Consider the following 20,517-nt stretch of genomic DNA (forward strand, 5'->3'; position numbering starts at 1 on the left):
TGTTTTTTGTGTCCAACAGTTGACTCAAGGTATGTTTGTAATGAAAAACAGTATATTATATATACTGTATAAAAGTGTCCTGTCCTGTCAATCATCATATTATTGTTGCACTATCTCCCTATGACCTCTTGTATACAGCTGAGATTTTATATTTTATTACTTATTTTAGTTAGTTTAGTTTTTAGTTTTATTTTGATTTGTACACATACACTACCGGTCAAACGTTTTAGAACACTCTATTTTTTCCAGTTATTTATTGCAGTTCAAGTCGTGCAAGTCCAATGAGCTTGAAATGGTACAAAGGTAAGAGGTTAAGAAAAAGTCCAAGCTCTGCCAAAACTACCTCAGGAAAAAAGAACAAGATGGTTAAACTTGAAAACATGGAGTGTCCAGCAGCACAGTGTCCAAACTTAAATCCCATCGAGTTGGTTTGGGATGAACTGGACAGAAGAGTGAAAGTCAAGAAACCTACAAGTGCCACACATTTATGGAAACTTCTGCAACAGACTTGGGAAGAACTTTCTGAAGAATATTTGATTTCTGTTGTAAAAAGAACGAGCCACGAGTGTGTTCAGCTGTTATATCTGCCAAAGGTGGACACTTTCATGAATCAAAAGTTTAGAATATGTTTTGGAAAACTGGAAAAAGTGTGGTGTTCTAAAACTTATGACCGGTAGTGTACATTTACATAATTACATCTTACTTGACACCTGTCTCTTGCTATCTTCTTTGCGACTTATTTAGAATTTATTATTATCATTTATGTTTTTGCTCTTTGTTATTATAATATATTGTGACGTGTGAGCTACTCTGTCCAAATAATTTCCCTTGTGGATCAATAAATTCTAAGTCTAAGATCAGAATGTACAGAAACTTGAACCCGCAACAGAGAAACCACGCGTCTTAGCATTAGCATATCCTCTACTGTCTATCCGGCTTAATCTGGCTGACATTTGAACATGCAAATGTCGCTAATACTAACTCTAACATCCTCAGTCCAGTTCTCCTCGTCTTCCCACGTAACCCCGTTAAACCTGTAGAGCTTTTTAACCGCTAAAAATATACTCACTTCCATTCCCGGCCGTCGCAAACACACTGGGCCCATTGTAGGAGATCGAGCCGGGGCATTTCTGACACTCTGAGATTAGCTAACAGACGGCTAATGCTAAAATGTACTTAGGTCCCTGGAACGTGAAGTGAAAGAATGCGCCGCGCCGAATCGGTTTACAGGCTAAGATACTGTCTAAGTGTATGGAGATAACGCGGATCAGGCTAGCAAAGGGACACGAGGAGATTAGCCGATTAGCTCTGAGGAAAAGAAGCTAGGATATGGCACGGAGTATGACGTGGAAATCAGTGATGAGAAAGTTCGTTTTTGCTTATCTCTTATCTATAAATGTATAAATTTCTACATGTACTGTATTTTTAGAATCAAAAAGACACCACAGTTTTACATAAGATTAAAGCAGAAGTTGAAATTTCAGTTGATCGATGTTTGTCCTAAAAGCTAAATATATATAAATAAATAAAATATTAAGAATGAATAAATAAAAAAAATAATCATAATAAAAATAAAAATAATAAAATACTACTACTACTACTACTACTAATAATAATAATAATTATGCTATTATTATTACTATTATTATATTAATATTATTAACAACAACAACAAATCAATGGTCAACGCTTGTTCTCACCATTTATGAATCTACAATAAAAACATTAGGTCAGACGGTTGAAACAGTCTGATGAATTAGGCTACATTATCATTGGAATGACTGCAAAAAAAAGCTTGTATTGTGTGTGTGGTGTAACTACAAACTGAGATGACAAAAAAGCCGTTAGCAGCTGAAGTGTGTGTTTTCTTCTGGTCTATGTAAATACGTTCGTGTCCCTGTCGAATCATAACCCTTTGCGATCCCCTGACGTTGAGTGCAATTAAATTAAGCCAATTTAAAGTGTTTTTCATGTAAACCTCAATCCAGAATCATTATTTCCATGTAAACTTGAAGAATATTTTAATTCCAAACTATTTAATTCAGAACAATTAATTCAGAATTAAAAAACATCATGTAAACGTGGCCAGTGAAGCAGGATTTCTGTGTTAAACATGTGAAAGTGAAACAAAACACAACTCCAGGTCTGTTTTTGATGAGAAAACATTACAGCATAGATAAAAAATAGCGTAACATGGGCCCTTTAAGTCTTTTTGTAATGTATTTATTATAGTTTTACAAATATAACCAGTGGTGCAACATCTGGCGAAACATTCTAGTCGAACCTCACCTGTTTTCCCTCTGGGGCCTACACTGTATATAGCACACTTCTCTACACCACCTATCTCTCCTAGCTCCTAACTCCCTTCCCTTGAGCCCTATTTCCTCACCCCCTGTTCGCTTCCTCCGCTGTAGCTTCTGATTAGCGGCGGGCCTGGTGTAGCCGGTGCTGTACTCTGTGCCGTCAGGAGGCATTTGTGTTCTGCCGCTACGATTCTACCTCTGCCGGCTGGCGAGCGGAGGGAGGTGGATGTTTTTCATACGTGCATGTCTGTGTGCGTGTGTGGCTTTGTAGAGAAAGGCTTGCATGTCTATTCTCGGATATTAGCATGGCCTAGTAAACTCGTTCTCAAGGATGGCGCACAATAGCTTCACCTATGGCGCTTTATGTACAACGCTGTATAGCATTTATGAAGATGAGTGTTACATTTCTGTTTATCCATAGACCCACATATTAATAAGTATATTTTAATAGAGATAACAGAACATGTTTCTTATACATTTACACTATTATTATTATACTTTTTTTGTTTTATTTTTAGTACTTTACACTTTTTGTATACATACATACATCTGAAGTAAGATATATGGAATGAAAACGTTAAATAACTATGATTTAACAAAAAGATGTATATATATTCAAATCTTCAAGTAGTCACTGCTTTGTCTAAAAAAATATATATATATTACTGAATAATTTCATATGTCTTGCTTAATTTTTTTTTCGATGTCTGTGTGTATACAAAATATAGAATGTAATAAAGATAAGGGGGGAAAAAACACTGAATGAGATTTTGACTGGTTGTGCACATCAGGGGTCCCCAACTGCCTTGCCGTAGACCGGTACTGGGCCGTGGGTATTTTGGTACTGGACCACGAAAGCGTGAACCCCCTCCATACACCACGTAGACCACGCCTCCTCCCGTACTCTGTGTGGGCCATGTCTTCTTGCGTATACTGTGTGGACTGTGTCTTTTCGCGTACGCTGTGTGGACCGTGTCTTCTTGCGTACGCTGTGTGGACCGTGTCTTCTTGCGTACGCTGTGTGGGCTGTGTCTTCTTGCGTACGCTGTGTGGGCTGTGTCTTCTTGTGTATGCCATGTGGACTGTGTCTTCTCACGTACACCTGCGTGGATAGTGTCTTCTCGCGTACGCAGCGTGGACCGTGTCTTTTCACGTACACCACGTGTGGACCGTGTCTTCTCGCGTACGCCGCATGGACCGTTTCTTCTTGGGCACGCCGCATGCACTGTGTTTTTTCACGTACGCCATGTGGAACGTTTCTTCTCGCATACGCTGAAAGGACATTGTTTTTTCGCGTATGCCGGGTGGACCGTGTTTTCTCTCGTGTATGCGTAGCGTGTGTACTGCGTGGACGTGTTTTCTTGCGTACGCTGTGTGGACCGTGTCTTCTTGCGTATGCCGCATGGACTGTGTTTTCTTGCGTACGCTGTGTGGGCCATGTCTTCTTTTGTACGCTGCGTGGACTGTGTCTTCTTGCGTACACTGCGTGGACCTTGCAGCTGTGGCTTCAATAGTAGTTTACCACCACCGGGTTATGGAGTGAATAAATAATGCTGAATAATGCTGTGAAAAAGTCTGTGAAAATGTCTGTGAAAAGAGCTATATAAATAAAATACTTACAATTATAGCGCATCTTTATGTTAAACCATGAGACCAAGAACAAGCTGACCAGAGACTGATGAAAAAGGCAAAGAAGCTAACAGTTAAAATCCAATTTAAAAGACTTTAAACTTTTTTTTTTCATAATACCTCCTTTAAAACAAACAAAACAACCTAAAATCACAAACTACTATGCTTCACACTAATATCTAGTTTAGTACACTAGTACTATACTTCAAAAAGTGTTGAAAATCATTCTTTTACTCTTTGGTGTTTAACACGGTGTGAGAATTGTTTGGCCCTCTGACTGTTTTTTATTGATTTTATTAGCTATTTTTCTATTTGCTGACTTTAATATTTTTTATGTTTTTTTATTGACTTGTTTATTCATTTATTTATTTTATGCTTTACTTCATTTAATGTGTTATTTATTTTGTGCCTACTCTGTGCAGCACTTTGGAGACTTTGTGTTGGTAAAATGCGATATACAAAAAACGTTGGACTGGAAAAACTAGTATCGAAACTATACTATACTCATTTGAGCAGGTATTGATTCTACAAAAGTCACATTCACAGGACAGAAATGAGCCTTTCCTGAATAGCTGTAATATGATTTTAGCTGCATCAGAACAAGGGCACTATGGAACCTACCTAGACCTAATGAGACACTAGGGATTACACAGATATAAAACCACATGGGAATATAAAAGAAAGTACTGATCTAATGTTGAAATTTTAGTATCATGACAACACCTGCGTACCACCATTTTTCTACACTTCCTGCACAGTGGTGTACTGTAACTAGCAGGTCAGGTCATGGAACTACTTGGAGAATCTGAGAATTTTGAGCACACGATACCCCAGTTTTTCCCGAGCAAGCAAAACACACCAGCGTCTCGTTTCAAATATTGATATCTGAGAACCAGGGTTACAAAGGAAGTGGGGCTGCCTGGTTAGAGTTTGGTTCGGGTCTAGTTACGCCTCCCAGTGTATTGGTGGTGTCAATGAAGGTTATGTTTTTGGAATATAGGATTTTGTGGTTTGGAATATCAGTATTATCTTGTATTAACTACTTTCTAGGCCATCCAAGCGCCATAGAGACCAAGTGATAGTTTAGAGTTTGTGATGTGGAGTCGGGATTGAAGAAAATATATTTAGCTTAAAGACTTTTTTGTTTTAATTTTGTCCTTCTGGAATTATTCGATGAAAATAGGCTAAATGTGCTACTTTTTGTATTTTTAGACCGATTAGATGTAGAAAATTGTTAGATTAATTATAAAGGTTTACTCAATAGGGGTGTGCAAAAATATCAAAATATCTATATATCGTATCGTTTAATGTGATGATACAGTATCAATATTGTGGGCTGCTGTATCGATATATCGCCAAGAGTATTTTTTAAATATATTTTACTAAATTATTTTGTTACAGAGCTACAGTTTTGTTGTTTGTTTAGATGAAGGAAACTTGTTTATTTGACATTTTCACTGTTTTGATGATTAAAATGTTTGTGTTTCATATGAACTTTGCACAAGAAGTGGTTTAGCAAAGATTTTTAGTATCACAGCCATGATTTTGCCATTATTTATTTATTATTGAACTGTATTGAGTTGATTTGAAATACATCGTATCAAATAGAAAGTGCACTGTATGGAGGTATGTATCGTACTGTGTACTGTTGCTTGTGTATCGAGGTATGTCTGATGCCCACCAGAGGGCATCAGACTCTTAATCCCGGCAAGAACACGAGTTCCATAAACTGTTTAATGTTATGACTGAAAATACTGTAGAAAAGCTTAATCTTTTCATTATGGTTTGAACTCTGTTTCTTTGCCGCATGCTTTACGTCAGATGCACTCCCAGGGTTCCCACTCTTTTTCACGGACAAAATTTCAAAACATTTCCATGACTTTTCATGACCTGTGAGTGAATATTCACCCTACATGTGTAGAATTGATCAGACTTTTAGGGCTTAATATGAAATGTTAACCCTTTCCACTCATCTTATGGTTTGGGATTATAGTTTTTTAACATTCAAAATACTGTCAGTGCATTTATTGTCATCTCGTTTAAACAAAAGGCGTACACGTTCAGAAATAATCATAACTTGATTAACAGAACTTAACAGAACACTAGTTCTGTGAAAAAGATACTAAAAATCCATGACTATTCCAGGCCTGGAAAATGACATTTTCAATTTCTATGACTTTTCCAGGATTTCCATGACCGTGGGAACCCTGCACTCCCTACCTCCATATCAAGCTTGGGACGGGAAAAATGGGTGCACTCGTTCGTAGCTAGTTTGTATGCCAGGACTGTCTGTTTAGCGTGAACAAGGAGCCTGATATACAAATAATGAAGCAACTTGGCTAATGTAGCAGTGATTGCTAATTGCTACAGCTAACGCCTTGGACTGTTTACTACCGGAGCAGCAGATGGGACATCAGGTCCGCTCCGAGTGAGCTTATGAAAATGTACACAAGCACTCGGTTACAACTGCAGTAAATATTTCAATAATTGGCAAAGACTCTCTTCAAGCTGCTGTCATAAATGTTGATGACAGTTCGCTGCGATGAGTCTAAAAGCAGAGTTTTGCCGCCACAGAAATAACAGCAACTAGCCTGCTAACCGTGCACTTCCTTATTCACAACTAGTAAAATGCAGATAGAACATGGCTGACTTATTTTGACCTCAAGAGCTGCTTATACAATATATACATCTGCACTGAGCGGCAGTAGATCAGTTGGTAGAGCATTCGCAAACTGATCTGAAGGTTGGCGGTTTGAATCCAGCTCTCGACATAAACATCACAGGTTGAGTGGTCAGATCCACTGACCCACAGGTTGGCTGGTGTGATTCCAGCTCCCACAGATGAATGCTGCCGTTGTGTCCTTGGGCAAGACACTTAACCCACCTTGCCCACAGTGTCTGTGTACACTGGTGTGTGAATGGGTGAGTGGTTCCTTGTTGTAAAGCGCTTTGAGTGCCTTGAAGGTGGAAAAGCGCTATAGAAAAATGTGACCATTTACTGAGGAGAGCCAATTTAGTTCAAATACATGTTTTTCTCTCAAATTGAAAACACTCTGTTCCACCTTGTGATGTCATGTGGTAATACAGGAAGTTGGTTTAGACCTGGTCCAGTCTTGGTTCAGTCTTGGTTCAGTCCTGGTGTAGTCCTACAAGTGGTTCTGTGGTTTGCGGTGTGTATATATTTATAATCTGCTAATGACATGGTGCAGGTTCAGTCCTGGTTTAGTTCTGGTTTAGTCCTGGTTTAGTTTTCGACGATCGGGCTGTTGGACTAATAGCCTGACCCCGATTTATCACGGGCATGGGCGGGTAATTGGTGGAATGTTAACAGGTTCGTGAATATGCAGATTTAACTTTGATAACTGCAGTTTTACGGGCGGGTGTGGTGCTGTACTGTGCAGCACCCGTACAGGACTTTGTGTGTCATTTCTTTGCCTGGAATGTTCCACAGTGTGACATTAAACAGCTCGACCTTACATTTATTCAATTACTTGTGATTTTAGAGCTCAAAAAATTCCTTGAAAAACAGGAATTTTGACTGTGAGCGGGGTCGCCTCTCTACAGACCTGACCGGTAACTTGGTCCTGTTTGGTCTCCATGAAGATAGAAAGATTTAATAACATCTCCATGAAGTAAATCCACTGAGGTGTCAATCCCGCGTAACATATGACCACTAACATTGAGCAAACATTCTTTCACCGCTTCCCTCTTATCGTCTTGAAGTGTATTGCGATTCTTCCCGGCATCAGACCTGTGATCCTCGTGAACAACGTAGAGACTCTTTAAGTGCCTGCAGAGTCTGATCTTCCTCATACCCAGTCTACGCGCTCGACTCTTGATGACTCATTAGCATGGCCTCTGCAGCTCTCCCCCGTGCATTGGAACATATTTCATTTTTAATAGCTTTCCATCCATCTAAACCAGGGCTGAGGAATCGCCTGTTGACTCCAGCGGACTCTTCTGTTTTTCCACTCCATCCCCTGCATCGCCAATCGCTCATTTGTCCTCCGTCTGAGAAATTAATTGTTGTTTACGCCACGAAAAACAAAATGGCTCCCGGGGTATTTGGCATAGCGGTTAAATGTTCTCTATTACGCAAAGTTGACTTGCGTGAGCTTTAAGTCATGTTATAATGTTGGTACTGCATCAAAAACAGACCTGGAGTTGGGTTTTGTTTTATTCACACGTGTTTGAGTAATCCTGGATGATTCTAGTGAAGGTGTACGGACTTTAAAAACAAAACACGACTCCAGATATGCTTTTAGTGAGGAAACAACATAATAACATGGATCAGAAAACAGGTTAATATGGGCCCGTGTGTCTTTGTTAACCTTCGATCTGTGGGTTACAGAATGATGTGAAATTATAATTGTTGCTGTAGCTATTAACAATTTAAAACAAAATAATATGGCTTTTGAATGGGAAAAAGCCTCAGAATGTTGCATATTACAGTCAACGATACAACTAAAAAGGCATGAAATGGATTTGATTAACTTATACCAGGTTTTGATATTTGTCTTCCTGTAGTTAGTTAGTGGTGCTGCAATTTAAGCCAAAATAAAATAGCTTTTAAATGGGAAAGGGCCTCAAAATGTTGCATATAACAGTCCCCAATACATCTAAAAATGGTTTATCTACGTCGTTGTTTCCCAAAGACTGGGTTGTGAGCCACAAGTGGGTCGCAAGAGATTTTTTTTTGAGTCGCCTTGTCACGATCTAGCTTGATTTATCAGCCGGATTCACTTCGTGGAAACTGTCTGACCTCGCAGCATCAGGATTCGTTCACTCGACGTTAGATAGGTACTTTTTTTTATTTAACCAATCGCTGCTATTTGGTCATGACATATGTAATGTGCCGCTAACGGGGCTAACTGGTATATTAAAGGTTGTATAGAGGATTTTTTAAGGGAAGAGAAATACAGTGACAGTCCTTGTGCGCATTCAGAATTACTGTTGAAATGACCTGTCTAGAAGTAATTCAGCGACCGACGCGTCAGTTTTTAGACCCTTCGTCTAAAAGAAAACTGACTTTCTTTTGCGGCGAACCGGCTGTGGATTCTCGTCCGCCGTCAAACTTTGTGCGAAATGCGAGGAAGCGACAGTTCGAAAAAGCCTCTAAGAACTGCTGCGTAAACCACGTAATCCCCGCGCTCCGACGAGTCAGTTATACTAGGGAGTTTGATTGACAACCTAACAGCCAACAGAAAATGAGGGAGCCTCGTTTTCAATTGGCTGATGTTTATCTGGCCTCACTATGTCCACAGTTGATGGAGTTTCGTTCTTTTTTTTTTTGGTCATCATAATTACAAAGCTGCTGCGTCTCTGTAATGGTATTTTAATCTTTCACTGACAGTTTGAAACCAAAAAAAAAAAATCCTCCATACAACCTTTAAGCTTTTCTCAAATCCTGCAGGAAGAAGGGCAATAATGTCTTTCCAATTGATAAAATTCACCAAACATTCTCTTTATTCCGGCTTTAAATCCTCAATCTTGGGAATCGTTACCAACACAGAATGTATGGCTCTTCACTGATTGGCTGATGCCCGAACTCGCACTTCTGGGGTTCTTGCAAATTGTCTCGCGTATTCTGATTTCTGACCTAGTCGCTGGAGAGAAATGAAACTAAGCGGAGGCACTAGGTCACGACAGCCTGACTAGTCACGATCTGTATGTAGATCTGCAATATAAGTTTAATTTTGTTCCAGTATTGCTGGTTCATTTGAATGGTGAAAAGAAATAGAAATGGGCTACATTTAATGTCCAAATAGGCGACTTATGGATCCTTTTATTGCTGGTTCAGATACTGTTTTTCATTGTTTAAAACTTGAGTGATACTAATTGTTCAGAGACACGATCACTCAACAAACTCAACAATAAATTATCCTCATTAATGTTCAGTAATGGTCAAATCCACCTTTACTTTGTGATTTACGAATAATGTCGATTGACTTGGGTCGCGAAAGTTTGTGACTTTTGAAAATATGTGTGTCTAGAATAAAAGGTTGGAAAACACTGATCTACGTGATACAATAGGAATTTGATCGGTATTTAATAGGTGGCCAAACTTCCTCTTTAAAGCCTCAGAAATTAAGAACGACAGTAAGGACATGGTTCGTACTTGGATGGGAGACCAGTGAGAATATCTGGTGCTACAGTGGGGTGAAAAAACTGCCGGTATGTCCTTAAGCCAGACACTTTACCCACATTGCCTAGAGTGAATTTGATTCGCTAGATTTGTGTGTAAAATACTGTATGTGTGAATAAAACAAAACACAACTCCAGGTATGTCTGTGAGGAAACAACATTATAACATAGATTTTTTTTTTTTTAAATAGTGTAATATGGGCCCTTTAATAAAAAATACAAAAATCTTAACCTTGCTGAAAGGAAGCTTCAAACCACTACTACGGCTTCTTTAATATTAATAATAATGCATTAGTCTTACAGCACTGTTCCAGATGCTCGAAGTACAAGGTGCAATTGTAGAGCAACAGCCTCTCTAATGCAAAGTGTTGTGTCCTTAGGCAAGACACTTCACCCACATGGCCCAGTATGAATATGGTGAGGGTTGGTGGCTCAGGTTGGCAGCCTCGTTTCTGTCAGTCTGTCCAAGGGCAGCTGTGGTAACAATAGTAGGTTAGCACCAGAGAGTGTGGAGTGAATGAATAATGTACGAACTTGTACTTCGAGCGTCTGGAACCGTGCTATAAGACAAATGCATTATTATTAATATTAAAGAAGCCATAGTAGTAGAGGTTTGAAGCTTCCTTTCAGCAAGGTTAAGATAGATTTTTGTATTTTTTATTAATTTAAGGTCCCATATTACGCTATTTTTTAAAACCTATGTTATAATGTTTTTTCCTCATCACAAACATACTGTACCTCAAGTTGTGTTTTCTTTCATTCGCACATAGGCCCCGTCCACACTAGTACATATTCGAGTTGTTTTTGTTGTGGATGCAGTGTTCGTTCACACTAATCTGATGGAAAACGGCTCCAGAGACGGAACAATCTGGTGTCACGAATTCATCTGAGTACAGATCTGATCCTACACTGTGTGGACACCTGAAAACGCTGATACGCTGATGTAGGAGCTGTAGTTGTCGTCCTTATTGGACCACGTCACTGTGACTTGTTCCTTCCTGATTCGCTGGGTTTGTGACATTGATCATGTGATGCTATTGCAATAAACAGTTTAAACAAACCATAGACAAATGGGAAATGGCGTAGCTAGAAATAATTAGAAATACACAGAACAGACTCACCATCAGCAGAACACCCCTCTGTCACAGAAAGAACACTCATATTCCACTGAGTCGTGTCTTTCTTAAGTCCGACAGAAGCTGAACCGCATCAGCGCACAAGTAGCTAGCTGTTTTTTGAGCGCTTAGTGTATGCAAATTAGTCATGTGGTTTTAAGTTTCTTTTCTGTAAAACATAAACAAATATGCTCAAAGCTGTGCCCACACTGCTGTATCCACACAGCTTTGAGCACATTTGTTTACGTTTTACAGAAAAGAAATTTAAAACCACATGACTAATTCATGAACTAAGCGCTCAAGATAGGGAAGACTTGCGGAAACAAAAACGACGTGTCTGGATGCAAATCATTTCCGATTTGGTAATACGGTGATTCGTTTCAGTGTAAATGTAACCATATTTTACACAGAAATCGTGCGTATTTAGGCTCAGTTCTTCTTTCAAACTGAAAACACTCTGTTTCACCTTGTGATGTCATGCGGTACGTAATACAGGAAGCGCTCCACTGTGTTTTTACACTCGATACACCTTTCCAGCCCCTAGATTTGCCAATCTCTACTCAACAAAAGGTAAAACATTGTTACTTCATGACATCACAAAGTGGAACAAAGCATTTTGAGCTTTGGAAATGTTAAACTCAAACGTGTGAATGAAACAAACAAAACTCTAGGTATGTTTTATGGTTTACAGCTCAATTTTGTGTAATACAGAACCTTTAAATTGAAATTCATCTTCTATATTTGCGAGATACTTCACGCCAGAAATGCTCATTCCAGTCGTGTCCTTGAGCAAGACACTCAACAACCATATTTGCATAACCAAATTGAACAGCAACACTGAGCATCTCGAAATTATTATTGTTATTATTTTTCATATCAAATTCAATTTTCATATTTATTTCAGACCATAACTCATCTGCCCTCGACATTTCTTACACTGACGTATTAGCATTTTAATTGACTTATTGCATTAATGTACGGCACGTGAAATGGAGCGCAAAATAAGTCCAAACATCATCTCTCGCGTAATGAGCAATTAGACTTCACTTCGGATTTCTTCTTAGCCCCTCGGCATTTTTTTTTTTTTTTCGCCATACAATTCTTTCACATTAATTTCAGCGTTTTAACCCCAGAAGCCTGCAGATCGGTCTTGGTTCAGTGGATGCTGTATTATCCGGGGTTATTAGCTCTGGAAGCGCACACATGTATTCAGCGACAATGGTCTTCAGAGTCACCGGAGACAAATGCAAAGATGTTTAGAGCTGAAAACGCTGAGGAAATTTGTCTTTAACAGAAATATACAAATAAAAACAGCTAGAAAAAATGACTGATTCAATTGTTTCTCTTGAACAAAATCCAGCAGTACATTTGAAGCTTAATAAGAGCTCAAAATCTGCGCAAAAAAAACTTTACTTTTTTTTTTTTTTTAAATCAACATTCTGAATTTTGAACAAACACTCCACAAAATAAATAAATAAATAAATAAACGATAAGGACAAGCTCCCAATTGGTGCCACATAATCATTTAAATACAATGTAAGCATCAAATACAATAAATAAATATAAATTAAATGAAAAAAAAAAATCAATAATTTAAATTCAAGTTCTATATGACTTAAATAACAAAAAAGCCAAATAATAACAATAATTATAATAAAATAAAATATAACATTAAAGATAAAATAGATGCAAAAGGAAGAGTAAAAAATAAAAAAATAAATAAAACACACACAACAATATTTACTTTCACTCTTTAAGTACATTTTTAAACTGGTACTTTAATGCTTTTACAAATTTGTTCATGTGATACTTTTACTTTTACCTCAGTATTTTTTGTCAGTATTGTTTTTCAAAATAAAACCAAAAATAAGAAAACAGAAGAACAACTTTTTTCTTCATTATTTGTCTCCAAAACCAAAATGAAAAAACAGATAACGATAAATGCACAATGGAAAAATTGGATAATGGACGTTTCCCATTTCCGTGACTTAAACTGCGATGCCGGACTTTTGTGCCGCATATGGACTAAACCAGGACTAAACCAGGTCCAGGACCAGACCGGGACTGAGACCATGACTGAGGCTGGGACCAGACAAGGACCAGACCGGGACTGAGACCATGACTGAGGCTGGGACCAGACAAGGACCAGACCGGGACTGAGACTGGGACTGAGACCGGGACTGAGGCTGGGACCAGACAAGGACCAGACCGTGATTGAGACCGTGATTGAGACCGAGACTGAGACCAGGACTGAGACTAGGACTGAGACTGGGATCAGACCAGGACTGAAAACTGTTTAGTCCTGGTTTAGTCTTGTTTATCAGTCCGTATGTAGTGCAAAAGTCCAGCATCACAGTTTAAATCACGGAAACGGGGAATGGCCGTTATCATTTTTTTCCAGTATTCATTTTAACACAAAATTGAAAACTGAAAAAAAAAATTGTTATCTGTTTTTTCATTTTGGTTTTGGAGACAAATAATGAAGAAAATAGTTGTTTTCTTCTTTTCTTCTTTTTGGTTTTATATTGCAGAACAAATGAACGAATGATTCTGGAGGAGGTCCGAGATGTATTGTGGGGCCAGTCCATTCAAAGCTTTAAAAGCAAACAATAAAATCTTAAATCAATTCTAAATCGAGCAGGCCAAAGATGCAAGGATTGGTGTGATATGTTCTCGTTTTTTGGTTCCTGCTAAAAGTCGTGGCACGGAATTCTGGACTAAATGCAGACGGGAAAGTGCGTTTGTTCACAGGTGGTTTTATAGCTCAAAAACACCTAGAAAAACAGACATTCTGACAGAGCGGGGTCGCCTCTCCTCAGATCTGACCTGTAACTTGGTCTGGTTTGGTCTCCATGAAGATAGAAGGCCAAAGATGTAATGCCATACTGTGAAACATTCCAGAGAAATCAACAACATCTCCATGGAGAAAAGCTTTTCACGGACCCTCCACCAAAAACGTTACACAATGGACCTTTAAGTAGTAGTACTTTTTTACTCCAGTATCTGTACTTTTACTTGCACTGTGTAACTTGTCTTTTTGGGGTCTGTCATCTGTTTGTTTCTATGGATACGTCATTGCTTTGCCGGGAATGTTCCACAGTGTGACATTAAACAGCTCTACCTTACATTTATTCAATTTCAATCCACTTTATAAACATGACAGTTTCCAAAGTGCTGCACAGACAAATTAATACAATAACAGACAGTAAGAAAATGAAAAAAACAATTTTCTTCATTGTTTTTCTCCAAAACCAAAATGAAAAAACAGATAACAATTTGTGTTTTCAGTTTTCAATTTTGTGTTTAAATTAATAATGGAAAAAATGGATAATGGCTGTTTCCCGTTTACGTGACTTAAACTGACTGAACAAGGACTGAACCAGGACTAAACCAGGTCTGGGACCAGACTGGAACCAGACCGGAACTGAGACCGGGACCAAAACCAGAACTGGGACCAGGACTTAGACAGAGACCGATTTAAATTAAGTTCTGGGACCAAAACCAGAACTGGGACCAGGACTTAGACCGAGACTGATTTAAATTAAACTGCAATGCTGGACTGAACCAGGACTGAACCAGGACTAAACCAGGTTCGGGATCAGACTGGAACCAGACCGGAACTGAGACCGGGACCAAACCAAAACTTAGACCAGGACTTAGACCGAGACCAGACCAGGACTGAGGCCGGAACTGAGAGCGGGATCAGACCAGAACTGAGATCAGGACTTAGACCAAGACCAGAACGGGGCTGAGACCGGGACTGAGACCAGAACTTAGACTGAGACCGGAACTGAGACTGGGACCAGACCAGAACTGAGACCAGGACTGAGACCGGGACTGAGACCGGGACTGAGACCGGGGCTGAGACCGGGACTGAGACCGAGACCAGGCCGGGACTGAGACCGGACTGAGACCGGGACTGAGACCAGACTGGGACTGAGACTGGAACCAGACCGGAACTGAGACCGGACCAAACCAAAACCAGGACCAGGACTTAGACCGAGACCAGAACGGGGCTGAGACCAGGACTGAGACCAGAACTTAGACTGAGACCGGAACTGAGACTGGGACCAGACCAGGACTGAGACCGGGACTGAGACCGGGACTGAGACCGGGACTGAGACCGGGACTGAGACCGGGACTGAGACCGGGACTGAGACCGGGACTGAGACCGGGACTGAGACCGGGACTGAGACCAGACTGGGACTGAGACTGGAACCAGACCGGAACTGAGACCGGGACCAAACCAAAACCAGGACCAGGACTTAGACCGAGACCAGAACGGGGCTGAGACCAGGACTGAGACCAGAACTTAGACTGAGACCAGAAACTGAGACTGGGACCAGACCAGAGACTGAGACCGGGACTGAGACCGGGACTGAGACTGAGACCGGGACTGAGACCGGGACTGAGACCGGGACTGAGACCGGGCTGAGACCGGGACTGAGACCCGAGACCAGGCCGGGACTGAGACCAGACTGAGACCAGACTGGGACTGGACCGAGACCGGGACCGAGACCGGGACCGAGACTGTAATTGAGACCGGGGCTTCATTTAAACACAAAATCGAAAACTGAAAAAAAGAATCGTTTTCCGTTTATCTGACAGAGTTATCCCGTTATCCAGGATTTGTTTACAGGTGGTTTTAAAGCTCGAAAATACCTAGAAAAACAAGACATTCTGACTGTGTGCGGGGTCACCTCTCCACAGATCTGACCTATAACTTGATCTGGAGTAAATTTTTTCACATAAATTTCCACGCTTTAACCCTACAAGTCTGCAGATCGTTCGTAGTTCGGTGGATTCTGTGTTCTCCGGGGTTAATATCAGCCTACATGTGTTCGGTGGCGATGGTCTTCAGAGTCGTTGGCGACAAACGCAGAGCTGTTTGTCGTTATATTAAAGGGGGATTTCCAGTGAGACAGAGGAGGGCTGGTTAATCTCACTAATGCAATTTAGCCCCATCAATTGCAGACAAGAAATTGGATCCGTTTGCATTGTTTATGGCTTATTACGCGCGATACTGACTGAAACAATAATAATGCGATTGGCCTGCGTCGAGCGATTTGTAGATATGAGAAGTTAAAGCTGCTCTCCCAGATTTTTACTGATTTAAAACGGGAAAATAATCATCTTAAAGGGCCCATATTATGCTATTTTCTGATTTATGTTATAATGTTGTGATCACAAACAGACCTGGAGCTGTGGAATGATTCTTTCACACATGTTTAACACACAAACCCTGAAGATTTAGATTGAGTTCAAATTAAAATATGTTTTCTTCTCCAAAACCAAAATGAAAAAACAGATAATGATTTGTTTTTTCAGTTTTCGATTTTGTGTTTAAATGAATAATGGCCGTTTCACGTTTCTGTGACTTAAACTGCGATGCCAGACTGAACCAGGACTAAAACAGGACTAAAAAAGGACTGAAGCAGGACTAAAACAGGACTGACTGAAGCAGGACTGAAGCAGGACTGAAGCAGGACTGAAACAGGACTGAAACAGGACTGAAGCAGGACTGAAGCAGGACTGAAGCAGGACTGAAACAGGACTGAAAACAGGACTGAAGCAGGACTGAAACAGGACTGAAACAGGACTGAAGCAGGACTGAAACAGGACTGAAACAGGACTGAAACAGGACTAAACCGGTCTCAGCCCTGGTCTGGTCCCGGTCTCAGTCGTGGTCTTAGTCCAGATCTGGTCCTGGTCTCAGTCCTGGTCTGGTCCCAATCTCAATCCTGGTCTCAGTCCTGGTTTCAGTCCTGATCACCCCACAGTCTACGTGGGTGCACCTCCAGGCCCGTCCCGACACTCAGTTCTGATTTAGTCCTGTTTAGTCCTGTTTTTAGTCCTGGTTCAGTCCTGGTTCAGTCCTGGTCAGTCCTGGTTCAGTCCTGGTTCAGTCCTGGTTCAGTCCGGCATCGCAGTTTAATTCACCTAAACGGGAAATGGCCATCATCTGTTTTTTCCATTCTTCATTTAAACACAAAATTGAAAACTGAACAGACAAATTGTTATCATTTTTTTTCATTTTGGTTTTGGAGACAAATAATGAAGAAAACTGTTTTTTGTTTTTTTTCATTTTCTTATTTTTGGTTTTATTTTGAAAAACAAATGAACAAATGACACATGGATTCACTACTCTGTCTGTCTGAAGCTCTGTTACTCAACTTACACTTTAATATGGTAATTATTTTAACACAATCTAACTATAAAGGTCTGATTTAAATGAAATGGTGTTTGCTTTGTGTCACCATAGTAACAACTGAACATTCTGCCATAGACATACATGCACGTGCAATTTACCACGCTAATATTTGACTGTCTGTTTGGGAATAAAACCTCCGACTTTCTAACATTTATTAATTTTGCACTGAACATACCAGACCTTACACTGGTACAAACATTTATTGATGACTTCTGAACAAATTTTGCAGAGCTTTCTTCAAAAGTTCTAAAAATTTGTGTTATTTTATTTTATTTTTTTCATTTTGCTTTGTCTCGGCAGCTACTCACAAGCCTTGCATTCTTCTCGCAGAAAATAACTAGCTTCTCCGGTAGTTTTTCAAATCTCCCCTTAGCTATATTAGTCTTTTTTGTCTTGAAAAATGCTCTAACTTTCTTCCAATACTGCAGTTGTTTCCAAACTTTATAAATATTTTTGTTTTCGACCACATTCAGAGTTGGATGAAGTAGCAAAAAATTCAACTTCTTTCTTTCTTTAAGGGCCGTTATTACGCTGTTTTCTGATTTATGTTATAATGTTCCTCATCAAAAACAGACTTGGAGCTGTATTTTGTTTCATTATCACACGGTTAACACACAAATTCTGCTTCTCTCAAACGGAAAACGCTCTGTTCCACCTTGTGATGTCATGTGGTAATACAGGAAGTGCTCCACCGTGGTAGAACTTTGAACTTTATTGCCAAAAGTGCAAAAATCACTGCCAATTTACACTGTAACAAACAATAGCAAGTGTCGAGATTGGACTCTAAACCCCGATTATATGTGAATAAATACAGTCGACAGGTGAGGTATACAAATAAAAAAATTTAAATTAAAATGCTCACTCAAATAGAGATGCGACCATTGCTTTAAAAAATATCCAATTTAAGTTGAATTTGTGCAGTCAGACATTACATCTGATAGACATACTTTCATTTTTGTGTCCATTGAACATTGGTAGGTGGAACTGGCTTAAACCAATTCAGTCTGGATGTAACAATAACCGAAATATCGTGATATCATATCGTCAAAGTTCTTACAATAATATCGTGGACCATTACAATATTTCGAATCACAAGTCTCTTTGCTTAAATTAAGAGTTATGGTGCAGCAATAGCTAAAAAACAGAGGGAACTACATAGACCATGATCCTTTGCTTCATTTCAGCGCAGACTACAAGAAGAAATAACAGTTCTAAGCACTTTTAAGTCCTAGTTCGTTGGATTAAGTCTTGTCAAGGCATTTTAAGAGGAAAAAGCAGCATATTTACAGTTTTGTTAACCTCCACTAAATCTCGCAATAAATATACAGTGACATGTGTATCGTAAAAATATCGTACGAAGAGATTTGGATATTGTTACATCCCTAATTGTGAGTATCACGCAGGTAAACTGGACTGAAATGCAATACAAGGGCAAAGACAAACAAAGTCTTATTTAAATAACTGAAAGTGTCCTATAACAGGGAGTGTATATAATGGCAACTCAGACTGAAAATGTGAACGAAAATATCTTCCAAGACTGGGAAATACGCTAGTAAAAAATGGAAACTCAGGAACAGGGACAACAAAAAGGGAAAAACATAGAATGACAGAAGTTGCAAACAGATCAGATTCAGGGGTAAGATACAGGGTTTTCAGATTTCAGGTTTTCAGGAGCTTGAGTGTCTGTCTTTGCAGGTCAACAATCTGGCAAAGAGTGAGTGAGCAGGAGGAGTGTGTAAAGACTAGCCTGGGCTGATTAGGGAATGAGTGGCAACTGTAGGAAAAGGAGGGAGGCAGCAAAAGGAGGACCGGAACAGACTGGGAAACGGAGCTGGACTGGGGAAAACATGCAAACAAAAGGCAGAACTGTGACAGTGAGCCTCCCCATCATATCTACCTCCCACGGGCAGAGTTCGAAAAAGTGATCCATGCTTTCGTGACGTCACGCCTGGACTATTGTAATTCTTTATATGTAGGGTTAGACCAGGGCTCCCTGCAACGCATACAACACGTCCAGAACGCTGCAGCTCGTCTGCTGACAAATACTAAAAAATGTGAACACATCACACCTCTTCTGTGTGACCTGCACTGGCTCCCTGTCCTATACCGGGTGCAATTTAAAATGTTGTTAATTGTTTTCAAATGTCTGCACTCCATGGGTCCAGTCTACTTGAGGGAGTTACTGCAGCCCTATACTCCCCCCAGAGCCCTGAGATCAGCCGACCAGCTCCTGTTGGTCGAGCCCAAAACTCGTCTCAAGACAAGAGGTGACAGAGCTTTTTCTGTGGCAGCGCCCAGACTATGGAATTGCCTTCCTCTTGCTGTCAGATCCTCTCAGTCTGTAACGCAGTTTAAGACAAGACTGAAAACTCACCTCTTCTCCCTGGCATTTAGTACGAGCTAGTCAGGTTATCTTGGTAGTTTTAACATGTTTTCTGTATATTTGTATATGTAACTGTTTCTTCTATGCTGTTGCTGTTGACTTGTATGTGAAGCACTTTGGTCAACTGAAGTTGTTTTAAATGTGCTATATAAATAAATTTGAATTGAATTGAATTGAATTGAATATCGTGAGCTTTCCCTCCGATATCGCAATAAATATCGTTCCGTGAAGTTCATACCGTGACAATATCGTGTCTTGAGACTTGGATATCATTACACCTCTACAATTCAGGGTCACTATTTTCATTGCCACTAATAGAAGTACGTGTAACATGCTCTGTTGGTCCCCAGTGAGTGAGTTTCTAGGATATAAGTCAAGCAAAGATAAAAGAGGGTCCACGGGGACATTTGCTCTAATAGTGTCTTCGATCTTCTCCTTGATACTTTCCCAAAATGTTCTTATTTTTCGGGCAGTTCCCAAAAATATGGATGTGGTCTCCAACCGTAACAACATTCTCTCCAGCTCTTGTCAGCGGTGGTGGTGGTGGTGTCTTAATCATAAATGTCTTTAACGGGGTTCTGAAAAATCTTGAGTTTTGTTTTCCAATCGAACTCTCTCCAGTTTTTCCACTGAGTTTTTAAACTCCATTATGCACCTTTGGTAGAATCATTTGGACGATTTCAGCCCTGGAATTGTCAGTCTCTATTAAACTAAAGGTCAAAGGGAGCTGTT

The 20,517-nt window shown here is 39.9% G+C and overlaps 1 protein-coding gene across 2 annotated transcripts in view; it reads left to right on the forward strand.

The window, feature by feature from the left end:
• fut8b (fucosyltransferase 8b (alpha (1,6) fucosyltransferase)) overlaps window positions 1-20,517 on the forward strand; it is a 451,073-nt gene that overhangs the window by 258,364 nt on the left and 172,192 nt on the right. The gene's annotated exons all lie outside the window — the stretch shown is intronic.

This window comes from Boleophthalmus pectinirostris, unplaced genomic scaffold (assembly GCF_026225935.1).
Source record: "Boleophthalmus pectinirostris isolate CB_2022bp ecotype Guang Dong unplaced genomic scaffold, ASM2622593v1 HiC_scaffold_13, whole genome shotgun sequence".
NCBI lineage: Eukaryota > Metazoa > Chordata > Actinopteri > Gobiiformes > Gobiidae > Boleophthalmus > Boleophthalmus pectinirostris.